At 36.7% G+C, this 13859-nt stretch overlaps 1 protein-coding gene across 3 annotated transcripts in view; it reads right to left on the bottom strand.

Annotated features, from left to right (window-relative positions):
• The window catches only part of OLFM3 (olfactomedin 3), a 194576-nt gene that overhangs the window by 106892 nt on the left and 73825 nt on the right, over window positions 1-13859 (bottom strand). Inside the window, exon 2 of one of the 3 annotated variants that reach the window (XM_060302026.1) lies at window positions 2415-2572. The exons of the other annotated variants lie outside the window; for them this stretch is intronic. The gene's annotated coding sequence lies outside the window, so the exon portion shown is untranslated. The remainder of the gene's footprint in view (window positions 1-2414; window positions 2573-13859) is intronic. 3 annotated transcript variants of the gene reach the window in all.

Below are 13859 nucleotides of genomic sequence, written 5' to 3'. Positions count from 1 at the left end.
ACAAGTGTTTTTGGTTGATACAATGAGGCATGACAGAACAGCAGCCTGGAATGGAAAAAGGTGGTAGTGAGTTGAATGAATATACCCAAGATATGTTCATGTCCTAAATCCTAGAACCTGTTAATGCTGCCTTATTTGGAAAAAGCATATTTGCCGATTTAATTAAGTTAAGGATCTTAGATGAGATCATCCTGGATTATCCAGGTGGGCCTTAAATCCAATGACAAGTGTCCTAATAAGGAGACAAACAGAGAAGAGGAGGCAGTGTGACCACAGAAGCAGAGATCTGAGTGATGCAGCAACAAGCCAAGGACTGCCTGGAGCCACTTGAAGCTGGAAGAGCCAAGAAATGGAGTTTCCTCTAGAGGTTTCAGAGGACTGTTCATACCTTGATTTCAGACTTTTGGCTTCCAGAACTGTGAGAGAATACATTTTTGTTATTTTGAGCCATCAAGTTTGTGGTAATTTGTTACAGCAGCGCTGGGAACTAAAATAGGAGTGTATCAGACAAATTTTGTGCCCTCTTTCTGCTCTGCCTACTGTTTTCTTCAGCCATTGCTGTGGATCTGCTGCCTCCATTCAGCTGTACAAGGTGTCTCTCACTTCCTGCCCCGGGGCTTCTTTGCTTTCACCTATGGGACATCTGTGGGAACCCACTCAGAAATTCTGATGGCTTTAAGCGGCTAGCCAACAATAGGCCACAGGTCTTTCAGATCAAAGGACACTCCTTGATTTTAAAAAAAAAAAATTCTGGAGCCCTCAAGACATTCCAAATGTTTAATAGGTATTAATATAGGCAAAAATCCTGGTTGTAATTATTTGATCCTAGAAATAGCACTATTTTTGTATAACTGGAAAATGTTTTGGCATGCTTTTAATATAAACTGAGTTTTCCAGTAATATATTCACCATGTAAATTGAAAGAAGAATGGATTTTGTTCGGTTTGGAACTTTACCAAGATTTTTCACCATTTTTTAAATTGCCTGCTAGTTAATCCAGTGTGTTTTGTTGATAACAATATGTGAGTTGTCCATACTACACTCTTTTTTTTTTTTTTTTTTTTTTTTGTGGTACGTGGGCCTCTCACTGTTGTGGCCTCTCCAGTTGCGGAGCACAGGCTCTGGACACGCAGGCTCAGCGGCCATGGCTTACGGGCCCAGCCGCTCCATGGCATGTGGGATCTTCCCGGATCGGGGTACAAACCCGCATCCCCTGCATCGGCAGGTGGACTCTCAACCACTGCGCCACCAGGGAAGCCCGTATACTACACTCTTGATTAATCTTCATTTGTAACTCTCACACTTATGATGATTACATAAGTATGTTAAAGCATCTGGTTACTTAACTATGTCTTTTAATATTGAAAGGCATCATTTCATTACTGTTGTCTTATATATGTCAATTATATTAGTTATGTTTTTTAAATTTTTCAATTTTTTGTTATACTTTTAGTTTTAATTTTTTAATTGAAGTATAGTTGATTTACAGTGTTGTGTAGATCAACACAAGTGTACAGCAACACCTTCAGATTCCTTTCCATTATAGGTTATTACAAGATATTGAATATATAGTGCTCTGTACTATACAGTATGTCCTTGTTATTTATCTGCTTTATCTGTAGTAGTGTGTGTCTGTTGATCCCAAACTCCTAATTTATCCCTCCTCCCTCTTTCCCCTTTGGTAACCATAAGTTTGTTTTCTATGTCTGTGAGTCTATTTCTGTTTTGTAAATAAGTTCATTTGTATCATATTTTTAGATTCCACATATAAGTGATATCATATGATTTTTGTCTTTCTCTGTCTGACTTCACTTAGTATGACAATCTTTAGGTCCATCCATGTTGCTGCAAATGGAATTCTTTCTTTCTAATGGCTGAGTAATATTCCATCATATATCTGTATATCTATGTCATCTAAGATCCTTAACTTATTTATATCTGCAAATATCCTTTTTCCAAATAAGGCAGCATTAACAGGTTCTAGGGTTTAGGACATATATATATATATATATACACACACACCACATCTTCTTTTATCCATTCCTCTGTCAATGGACATTTAGGTTGCTTCCATTTCCTGGCTATTGTAAAGAGTGCTGCTGTGAACATTGGGGTGCATGTATCTGTTCAAATTAGAGTTTTCATTTTTTCTGGATATACGCCCAGGAATGAGATTGCTGGATCATATGGTAACTCTATTTTTAGTTTTCTAAGGAACCTCCTTACTCTTCTCCATAGTGGCTGCACCAAGTCATAAGTTTTTAAATTCAAGTATTGGTAGATTGTTATTTTGTGTGTAGGTTGATAGGTTATTTTTCTCAAAAGATTGCTTTGGGGTCATTAAAAGATTTGTAATAAAAAGGATATATATTAGTTTGGAAACTGTTAACGGATAGATGTCTTTAAAGACAGACCTGATGTCCAGGTAAAATATAGAATCATCCAGTGAGGTCCTTTGCACCATGAGAGAATAGCATTTTTGAGGAAGACCATATCTGATCTTGCTGCATAATGTTGTTCTTTTCTTATCCCTTGTCCCAAAGAAGCTTCACCTCTACAGTTGATTGAGTACCTATAATGTAAAAATACATTCTGAATGGACTGTAAACAGTATAAATTTCAGCATTTTGTCCTTAAAAATTTATCAACAATATAAATTACAAAACATATATGTATGAACTAAACTTAAAATCATGGTCAACTGTGTCACTTTCTTGCCTTTCTTCTCTGGTTAGCATTTTACATGTCTTTTTATGTTTCTTTCTTGCCAGTGTTTTATTAGATTGTGAAGTTCTGAGGGTTTAGGACCATATTTAAATAATTCTCTTTGTACAAACCCTGAAATAGCACAATGCAAAATTAGTACTTTAAAATTCTTTTTGATGAGGGAGCAAAGTTGTGTCTAAATCCCTGATAGAAATCACCCCTATTTCCAAATTACATAACTGATACATTTAAAGCTTCTGATACAGAGCATTTAGTCAAAACTAAGATTCAGTGATGCTTTGGGGGAACTTAGAATTCCGGTGAGCAATTTTTTTTCAGGCACAATCCAGAAAGGATGTTCACACTATAGAGCTATTGACATTGTGGTGTCAAAATATTTGAAAGGAAAGCAATACAATGGCATAGCAACTCATAATGGTAATATTTTATGAATCTCGTTATTACTTCATGCATAGCTGCCCTGTGAGTAGAGGCATTATAAAACTAGTCAATGATTTACTCAGGAACTCAGTGGGTATTCTTTGAACAAAACAGAAGCAAATATCTGGCACGGTGAAGGCATAAATCTCCTGCAACTTAAAATATATAAAGTTATATTTGGTAAATAGCAATAGAACATATTATATAGGCAGGGCGAAAGTATAATCTACTGCCACTTGAAATACATAGAGTTATATTTGGTAAATAGCAATTGAATATATTATAGGAGGAAAGGGTAGAAGCATATTAGAATGGGATGTTTAATTTAAATGGAGAAAAAAATAACCCAGGAGAATCAATACCAGAAGACCAGCACGCAAATCTGGAACTATAAGTTGAGACCTCCTGGCAAATTCAGGCTCTGTGGTGAAACAGATAAATGACTGGAATTATGTGGATGTGTTATTAGCCGTTGGTAGGGAGAAAAATGATTTACTTTAAGGACTCTGTTGATATGTCTACCTACTTAACTATAATACAATGGAAGGAAAAGTGAAATTAATATGCTGTGAGGTTTATTTTTACACTAGTTACCCAATTTTAACTTCACAGTAGTCCTCCAAGGTTGTCAAGTGGGTACCAAATACTAATTGAGCACTTATTGTAAAAAGACAGTGAGTGATGAGATACAGACACAGTTACTGTTTTGAGTAGCTAATGTAAAAAAAAAAAAAAAAGAAGAAGAAGAAGACTGTAATTGCCCAGTTCTTAAGAGTAAATACAGGCTAAATCAGATTAAGGAGCCAACGCAAAAGCAGCAGTCTGTGAGTTGCCAAGGGAAGATTTTAATTTAAGTCTCTAGAGATTTATTTGAGTCTTCATATTACACTGAACTGTACAATTTCAGGTTGCTTCCTTGAACTCTCTTCCATATTTTGAATTTCTAACCTTACTTATCTAGATAATTTCAAAAGATGTTTTATTTGAAAGTTCACGTTGTATTGTTATTTGCATATTGAATGTATGTTATTAATATTAAAAATATCACCAGTAGTGAAGCTTTGGCAATGAGGCATGACAGGCCCTCAGCCAGGAGAGAAAGGGGGTTCACTGAACACCCCTTGGTTCTGCTTGATATTCTCTTGGCCCATATATTTACTCTAGTTATTTCTCTGGTAATGGACTGTGCACATATAACTTGACAGCATGTTTTCTAGGATGCATCACATGACTTTTATGGTTTTCCTGCCTTGGGACTTCTCTACTCCTTTGGAATGCCTACAGGAACCCACTCTGACATTTGGACTTATATATGTGCAAATGTGGAAATGCAAGGAGTTAAACACTGCAAATCTTAACTAATGGGAGACCTAAGCCAGAGGATAAGTACTCCTGTCTCCATCCCTTGTGTAAGCAGATTGAGGCACATTCAGCATGGCTTCTCAGAGGGTCTTCAACATGTCTGAGCCCCAGGTACCACTCATTTAATCTTTACAACAACCCTAGAAAGTAAGTTTTACAGTTATCCTTGCTTCAAAGATGAGGAAGTTGAGGTTTAGAGATGTAAAGCAAAATGCCCAAAGGCAAGAGTTTCTTAATGGAGGACTTGGGGTTTGAACTCATATCTATCCAATTTCATGGTCTGCACTCTTACTTACTGAAGCAATGCAGCAGAGATGAATCTGTTGGCTAAAGGAATTTAGGGCAGAGGTTGAGAAAGCCATGGGGATGCCTACAGTGAAAAAGAAATAACTATACAGTTGAGGTACATCAAACCTTGTATTTTCAGATGTGGTATAAAATCCAGATGCTACCCTCTACCCACAATCTCTTACCTGCTACCTTCCGTGATAATTCAGGTTTCCTCCATTAAATATTTATTAGATCTTCAAGATCTGCTAAAACAAGTACCTTTTAAAAAGTCATTGTAAATTAAACTTTACAAGGGGTTAGTTGTAAGCTGTCTGAGAGCAATAGCTTTGAGAGAGTAGCGTACCAAAAACAGGAAAGGAGCTGAAACTAAAAGTGAAGGAGGTACAAAGTAAAATTTCACTTTCATTTATTCTCTTCAGGGTTTCTCCTATCACTAACTATAAAAAGTATGAAATTTCAAAGCAAAGATTCCACTGAAAGTGCTACCTTCTCCCTGCTAACACATTATAATGCCAATCTGAAGATTAATTAGTGGGAAGGCCTTCTGATTTGAAAGTCTTGAAAGTGTTTTAGGAGCAATGCAATTTTTAAAGCAGTATTCCAAGTTTAGCTTTCTAACTTTAGTTAGGATATAAAGAAATAATTATATATCTGGCTTAGTCATAATTGCACCATCTTCCCTCTCATGAAAGGCTACAGATTATGTAACTGCAGCTATTGATTTTCCACATCAGACAGTTTAATGGAAAGGTTAAGAGGAAGCTGGATCAGCAAAGTTTGAGGTTACTAATTCTGCATTAAATAATTTGGGACTTAAACTCCCTCAACAGACAAGAAGCCAAGAATTTTAAAGAACAATTTCACTTCTTGGAAAAGGAATATTACTATTGCCAATCAGCAGAAGATATTTAAAGCCTGGATTGAAATAAAAGACATGAACTTTATATAACGCTAGTTTATGAATGGGATGTTTAGCATTATTTACTTTTGCAGATTATAAAAGACCCAACTGCCACTTTACAGCTAACATTGTTTTTCATTGACAATTGACATTGACATTTGGGGTACTCAGGTGAAGGAAATGATGTCAGGACCATCATGTAGTAACTATTGGCATCAAGAGGTTACAAGTTCAATTCTTAATCCTAAAAATCTTACACACACACACACACACACACACACACACACACACACACACACATATCAATACCCAATAGTTAACTGTCAAAAATACTGATTCCCCAAGACCATTAAGTAGTAATACAAAGCAATACCTCCATCACCATTAGGATTGGAGATCATCTGAAAATTTAGCAGCTGAATAAAATGATTTAAATGCTTCAGGAGAAGAAATGAAGTGGATGAATAAATATTAAAAAAGGGGACTAGGAAAGACCAAAACATTAGTAAATCTAGACATTGCTCACAGGACACACAGTGAATATATGTCCAAATATATTCCTTGTATATTGAGTTAAGACTAGAGGCAGAAAGCTGAAAACCAAACATAAAAAACTAAATATTTACAGTGATACCCTCATAAAGAATTCCCATTACTTTTTGTTAATATTTTCCAAGGAAGCTGTACATTACCAATATTATTTCCTTTTCAGAAAAAAAGTGAGATACACATAATTAAATAAATTGCTTATTACATATTGTAGTGAACTGACATCTAATAGCTCTTAGTTATCCTTCAGGTCTGCTCCCCCGGTGCATCATCATGAAGTCATTCTTGATGCCTTTGTCTGAACTGGGTTTTCTATCACTTGCTCCCACAGCATGCTGCCATACCCAGCTTCTTAGTATTTATCCCACTATTTTTGAAATTGTCTATTTAAATGTAAGACTCCTCTAAATACACTGGGGTGCATGATTGCGAATAATGACCATGTTCTATATATTTGATAACAACACTGCTATCTCAGTATTGCTTGTTGGATGGCAGTGTCTGGCATCCAAAAATAATTGTTAAACTGGACTGAGTCACAAGCTCAGGATTTAACCTGACCAGTCGTCCATCCCTGACTACCCAGTTTTTAGAATACTATTTCGATAGAATTGAGTTAGCTCATTACTTTGGAGTGATATTCCAGTCACCTGTACCATCATAGGTATCACTTCCAATAAACTGTGATGCCAGAAATCGCTCAGGGGTGAGAATAGGCTGAAGCAGGGATCAAGTGACAGGATTTAATGCTGACAGCATTTAATAGCTGAAGGGTGAAAGCCTACGTGGGACTCCTTTCAGCCTTTAATCTACTGTAGTGGTCAAACAACAAAAAAGTTTTCAAATGGTCTAAAGCAAAAGCATGGACGTTATATACACATATACTCAAGGAGTGTAGATACAATAACACATTTGACCATAAGAAGAGATTCGGAGAGGGGCGGGCCCAGCCGGAAATCTTAGAAGGCCTGGGCTACAGCACTTCCCCAAGTCCCACGAGGCTGCTCATCATGACCTCTCTCCTGGGCTGCTGGTTGGAGCCTGACGATGGACGCAGGTGCCACTGAGGCCTGCGGGTACGGAAGGACGACGCCCACCAGGGGAGACGGGCTGCTGGGGTTACCACTTCTGCCACCAGGGATTCACACCCGGCCATGGTGGTTTCCTGTGCAGGAACTGAGAAACCCAGTGTTGTTTTACCTGGAGGCATGGCTGGCTGACTTGCTCTTCGGCCCAGACCGAGCCATAGTTCCAAAAATGGAGTGGATGAGCCTGGCCCCGTTGACGGTGGATACAGTTAACGCCCGGAACTTAGTCGAAATCACCGTCTTCGGATGGCCGGATGTACAACATCTGGTGAAAGTAGGCTCCTGAGCCTGGCGTCGAGGCACCAGGAGCATCGTGACTGAGGTGAAGGTCTTGTAAAACGTGCATGTGGAGGGAGCCACGGGGAAAATACCTGGTCGTACCAGGTATTTTCCTTCCAACCTCTCATCTTTCCACAACTTTGCAGTTTCCTAACTCCAGTATGCTGCATGTAGACCATGGGCATCCCTTTGTGAGAGGAGTCCAAGTAGGACCTTGGAAAAGTAGACGGAGAGGTGATGCATTCAGGCCCATCACTACGCATGCCAGCCTCAGCTTGGTTATGCCACTATTTCCAGACCCTAGGTTCAGAGCTTCCACCATAAGAACTGATATCGTCGGCACAGCTCCAATCTCTCCCGCCCTTCCCAACCCTCATGAAGCAGTAGTTTGAAACAGCGAGCATTTTTTTCTTACCCAGCTGAGAAGATGGTACAGCTTGAGGAGTTCTTGAAGGTCCATGCATCACGTCCCCAGACCCCCCCAGCATCCTGTTGCATAAGTATCAGGAGCATGAGAATAATCCTGCTTCTGCTACTAAAGTTAAAGGGAAGCAAATATCCTTAAATCTCTGCACTTTTTTTTTCTGTATCTTGATGGATAGTGGTTTGATTATTTTGATGCAAACATGAGTTTGTAGTGCCATTCTACTAAATAAATGAATTCCTTTTTTTCTCCAATGGCATAAAGACATTTTCTCACTCAAAACTAAGCAAATTTATAAAAGATGGACTATTCATTCATGTCTTGATGTGAGAGGTGGCTAAATGGCTGATAGGTGGTGGATTTATTTTTGTTTTTTTCTCAGTTTCTACCGTTTTGAAACTGCTAACCCTTTTGCTTTTATGGTCAGAGTCAGGCCCTCATGCACAGGGGGCAGAAATGCAGGGTCAGTCAGCTTTGGGTTTCTTTTGCAACATTTGTTCTCAAACTTTAATGTGTGTAAGAATCACTTTGAGAACTTGCTAAAACACAGTTTCTTAGGCCCCTTCTCCACTGATTCTGATTCAGTACATTGGGCCCATGAATTTGCATTTCTAACAAGCTCTTAGGTAATGTCACACTTCTCTTCCAAGGTTCTCACTTTTAAGCTGGTAGTTTGCCCCCTGAGTAGCAAGGAGTGTGCCTATGCATTTTCTTGGAGTGGAGCTTCCCACCTTGCACGTGGGTAGGCATTCCAACATGCAAGCAAAGAGAGGTGATCAGCATTCATTCTGCTGGTGCTGTGGTTTACCAGAAGGAGCCAGGGTCCTGGGCAGCTTGTGCATTGGAAGGTGTCCTTCTAGCCCACTGTCCCCACCCCACCCTGCCCCTCCCCAAACAGGTGTCCTGCATAGGCTGGGCTGGTTTTCCATTACCCATTACAATGGTATGACCAATCTGTGCAAAATAGTCCCAACCCCTTGTTGCTTCCACTTTCCGGAAGCAGAATCTTGGAGGAAAGATGACCAAGAATTCTGTGGCTTCAGACACAAAGTTGGAGTTGATTCAACTCATGCAGTTTCTTTACCCGTTAGCAGTAATGGATTCGAGCCATTTGCAAGGCTTTTAAACACACATATACACAAATCTTTGATTGCAAGTGATATTGAATGTTATTCTGCTTTACTTCACATGTTTGTTAAATGCTTTTTTACATTTTTCTTATTTTTTTTAATTAAAAAAATTTTTATTGGAGTATAGTTGATTTACAAAGTTGTATTAGTTTCAGGTGTATAGCAAAGTGATTCAGTTATATGTATATTATATATAATATACGTAACTGAATATATATAATATATATATATATTCTTTTTCTTATAGGTTATAGTTCCCTGTGCTATACAGTAGGTCCTTGTTGGTTATCTATTTTATATATAGTAGTGTGTATCTGTTAATCCCAAACTCCTAATTTATCCCTCCCACTTTCCCCTTTGGTAATGCAAATTTGTTTTCTATGTCTGTGAGACTCTTTCTGTTTTGTATATAAGTTCATTTGTATCACTTTTTTTTTTAAAGATTTCTTGTGTAAGCAATATCATATGATATTTGTCTTTCTCTGTCTGACTTACTTCACTTAGTATGATCATCTCTAGGTCTATCCATGTTGCTGCAAATGGCATTATTTCATTCTTTTTTATGGCTGAGTAACATTCCATTGTATGTACATACCACATCTTCTTTATCCATTCATATGTTGACAGACGTTTAGGTTGCTTCCATTTCTTGGCTATTGTAACTAGTGCTGCAGTGAACATTGGGGTGCACGTATCTTTTTGAATCATGGTTTTCTCCAGATATATGCCCAGGAGTAGAATTGCAGGATCATATGGTAGCTCTGTTTTTAATTTTTTAAGGAACCTCCATACTGTTCTCCATAGTGGCTATACCAATTTACATTCCCACCAACAGTGTATCCCTTTTCTCCACATCCTCTCCAGCATTTATTATTTGTAGACATTTTGATGATGGCCATTCTGACCGGTTAAAACTACTCATTGTTGTTTTGATTTGCATTTGTCCAATAATTAGCAGTGTTGAGCATCTTTTTGTGTGCCTCTTGGCCATCTGTGTGTCTTCTTTAGAGAAATGTCTATTTAGATCTTCTATCCATTTTTTTGATTAGGTTGTTGGTATTTTTGATACTGAGCAGTATGAGCTGTTTGTATTTTTTGGAGATTAATCCCTTGTTGGTCACATCATCTGCAAATATTTTCTCGCACTCTGTAGATTGTCTTTAATTTTGTTTAATTTTCTTTATTCAGTCCTATCATTACTTCTTTCAACTCTGAAGATAAGGATTTTTATTATCTGTATAAGCTTTTGTAACAAATAATGGTCCATTATAACCAATATTTTCCACCATTTTGCTTCTCAGATTTTTGCATATGAAAAATTTTTATTGTATGTAGTTAAACTATTTACTGTTTTCTGTGTGATTTTCCATCATCCCCACCTTTTACATTTAATCTTAGGAGCTCCTGCTTTGTCTTCTTTTGTAGGAATTTGATAAATATTCCTACAGGATTTTCCTTGTGGGATTTTTATAAAACCATTGAACATTTTTGACTGTTCAACATTTGTAGGAAAATGGTTATAATTAAACCTTATTCCAATTTTCCAAAAATTATCCACAACAAAGTTACTAAATGATCCTTTACTCTATCCTTTATATACATTAGCATGTTGGAGTCCTAACCCTCAGTATGTCAGAATGTGAGTGTATTTGGAAATGCAAGAAGTAGTTAAGGTAAAACGAGGTCATTTGGGTGGGCCTATATCCAGTATGACTTTTTTTTTTTTTTAATAATAAGAGGGCATATGGATGTACACAGGTATGTGCATGTATAGAGGAAAGACAGTGTGAGGACACAGCAGGAAGTAAGCCATCCAAAAGCTAAGGAGAAAGGCCTCACAAGAAACCAAACCTACTGACACCTTGATCTTGGACTTCTAGCCTCCAGAACTTTGAGAAAATAAATATCTGTTGTTTAAGCCACCCACTTTCTTATTTTGTTACAGTAGCCCTGGCAAACTAATCAACATTTAATACAGTTAAAAAGAAGAGAGATTGGGAAATTTCTTTTTAGAATAGTTATTTAAATGCTTGACAGTTTGGCTAATGTTTGGATTATTCATCACTATGTACTATGTATAAGGACACTACTTTTTAATCTTGATTTTATTACTCACTTGGCCTACTAAAGTCATCAAACATTAACAATTTTAAGAATTCCAAAAATTATGCACATAGAAACATTACATAAAGTAGGTTCACTATACATGGTACGCTGTGTGCATTCTATGTACACAATACATGTTGATAATTAATAGAATGTGTTAAAATACAAAGTTGTATAAAAGAAAGTCAATTTGATTTTTAAGTGGCAAGGAATAGAAGTAAATATCAATATTTTATGTACAATTGGACAAGTATGCTATCAGGGTACAGAAAATACTCAAATGTTTTTGGTGTTCTTCATTTAACCAGCTGGAATTATTACTTTTAAAATGATGTCTTTTTGTAAATTTGCTTTGAATAATTTTTACACTGTAATTCTCTTAAGATCTGAACTGTCTGAAAGAAATCATCTTTAAAACAAGTAAAAGGCACTGATAAAGAAGTTTCTGTTGTCTTAAGGTAAATGATGAATTATGCCATTAAACAATGAAACACTTTATCTTAAAATTCATGCTTATTTTTTAAAGCTTGATTCTCTACTCTCGAAAAACTTAAAGATAATGATCATAATCATTTGACAGAACTAAAAACACAATAGCCCTCCTCTCTTAGAAATAGCTCAAAACCCTTCCTAGAAAAGAAGTTGGCAAATATTCAAAACATGGAGAAATTGATGAATATTAAAATAAAGTAATAATTATCTTTGCAAGGTAGAATAGTTTCACTTCCTATAGCTGGAAACACACAGAATTGAGGATGTTCCAGCTTTGGCATCCTTTCAGAAGTCTATTTCTATATACTTGCCAATTCATTGGGAACTTTCTATCCTGAAAATAGATCATTGTAATGTCCTCAGTAAGATGACCCATTGTTGTGAATTAATGCCAGATTTATCTGTGCTATTAAATTATTATGAGTATTAGCACAGCTATTAATAACACCACTTTTCAAAGAGCTTTCATTTGTATTGCCTCATTTGATCCTTTCAGCAACTCTGAGAGGTACAAAGCACTGGTTATTATCATTCTTATTGTATATGTGGGAAACTGAGACATAAAGGCTGAATTGACTTTTAGGCAGTTACACAACTGCAAACAGTGATTCACAGATCAAAAATATTTCTAATTTAAAAAAACAGTGGAAATATTTTTTAAACATTTATTCTGGGTCATTACTTTTCCAGTAATAGTTCCTATGCATTGAATGTTTACTTTATATCAGATACTTTGACATACTTTATCTTTAAAAGTCCAAACAGACTTTCAAAGATAGATATTGCCATCCTCCTCTTCCAAGTGAGGATGCAGAGACCTTGAGAGGTGTGACATAATGGATTTTAAATTTAGGTCTATCTGACTTCCAAGTTCAAGCTTCTCTGTCTGAGATATTACTTCATTTAATTCTCACTCTATCCCTCTGAGGTAAGTATAGTGTCCCTTCCTTTTTATAATTCTGGAGATGATCCCGGAGAGTTAGTATCACAAGGAGAGATTAGTTGAGGAATTGGCATTCTGGCTGGCTGAATTTTCAGTTTTCATGATTGTTGACAATACTTTTGAAATATATACATAGTTAAATTTCCTGCCTTACTAAATATAATATATTGAGAGCAATTGAAGTTTTTGTTGATGATGATTACCTTTCAGTTCCTAAGAACTATTATTATTTTCATATTTTGTATTATTTTTTATAGATATTCAAGGCAACAAATTGGCTCAAATCTGTACTGACTGTCAGAGCTGACTGAATGTTGTCATAAAAAATAGATCATTAATATTGAAGAGTTTTTATGACTGAGAGATCTGAGTAATTGATTTATTATAAAGCACCTACTATGAGCTAGATATTAAGCTGTATACTGAGTATACATAGCTATATACTGAATATATACTGAGTATACCTATACGGAGTGTATACTAACTATTCCTATAGCAAAAAAGACGTGAACAAACTAAATATGTAAGCTAGATAGTACAATATCAGGGGCATCAAAGAGTTATAAAAAAGATCAAGTGAAAACTTTAATACATTTTAGGTTTAGTTTGACGAAAAATGCTTCACTGAGCTAAGAATGATTTAATGTTGAATAACATGTCTAAAGGAATCACAAACAGGAAAGCAGTACAATATATTTACATTCTTTGTTAAATATAAAATCATCCAAATGATTTTTCAGCTATTTACGTTTTTTTTAATAATTTGATAGTACAATATTATGTGCACTGGGAGGAGAGGTTAGTATGTTTCAGAGTTAAATCAAATGTTAAGATCTCAGTGATTTTTTTTTTCTTTTTTTTTGGGGGGTACGCGGGCCTCTCACTGTTGTGGCCTCCCTTGCGGAGCACAGGCTCCGGACACGCAAGCCCAGCAGCCATGGCCCGCGGGCCCAGCCACTCCGTGGCATGTGGGATCCTCCCGGACCGGGGCACGAACCCGTGTCCCCTGCATCGGCAGGCGGACTCTCAACCACTGCACCACCAGGGAAGCCCCAAGATCTCAGTGATTTTTAATACTATGTCTAAATCACAGTATCATTTATTATAGTGACCAATATAGCAATGAAGGATTGAAATGGAATACAGC

Source organism: Globicephala melas, chromosome 1, assembly GCF_963455315.2.
Source record: "Globicephala melas chromosome 1, mGloMel1.2, whole genome shotgun sequence".
Classification (NCBI taxonomy): Eukaryota; Metazoa; Chordata; class Mammalia; order Artiodactyla; family Delphinidae; genus Globicephala; species Globicephala melas.
Note: the sequence above shows the minus strand (reverse complement) of the source record. Positions and strands in the feature narration are given on the sequence as shown.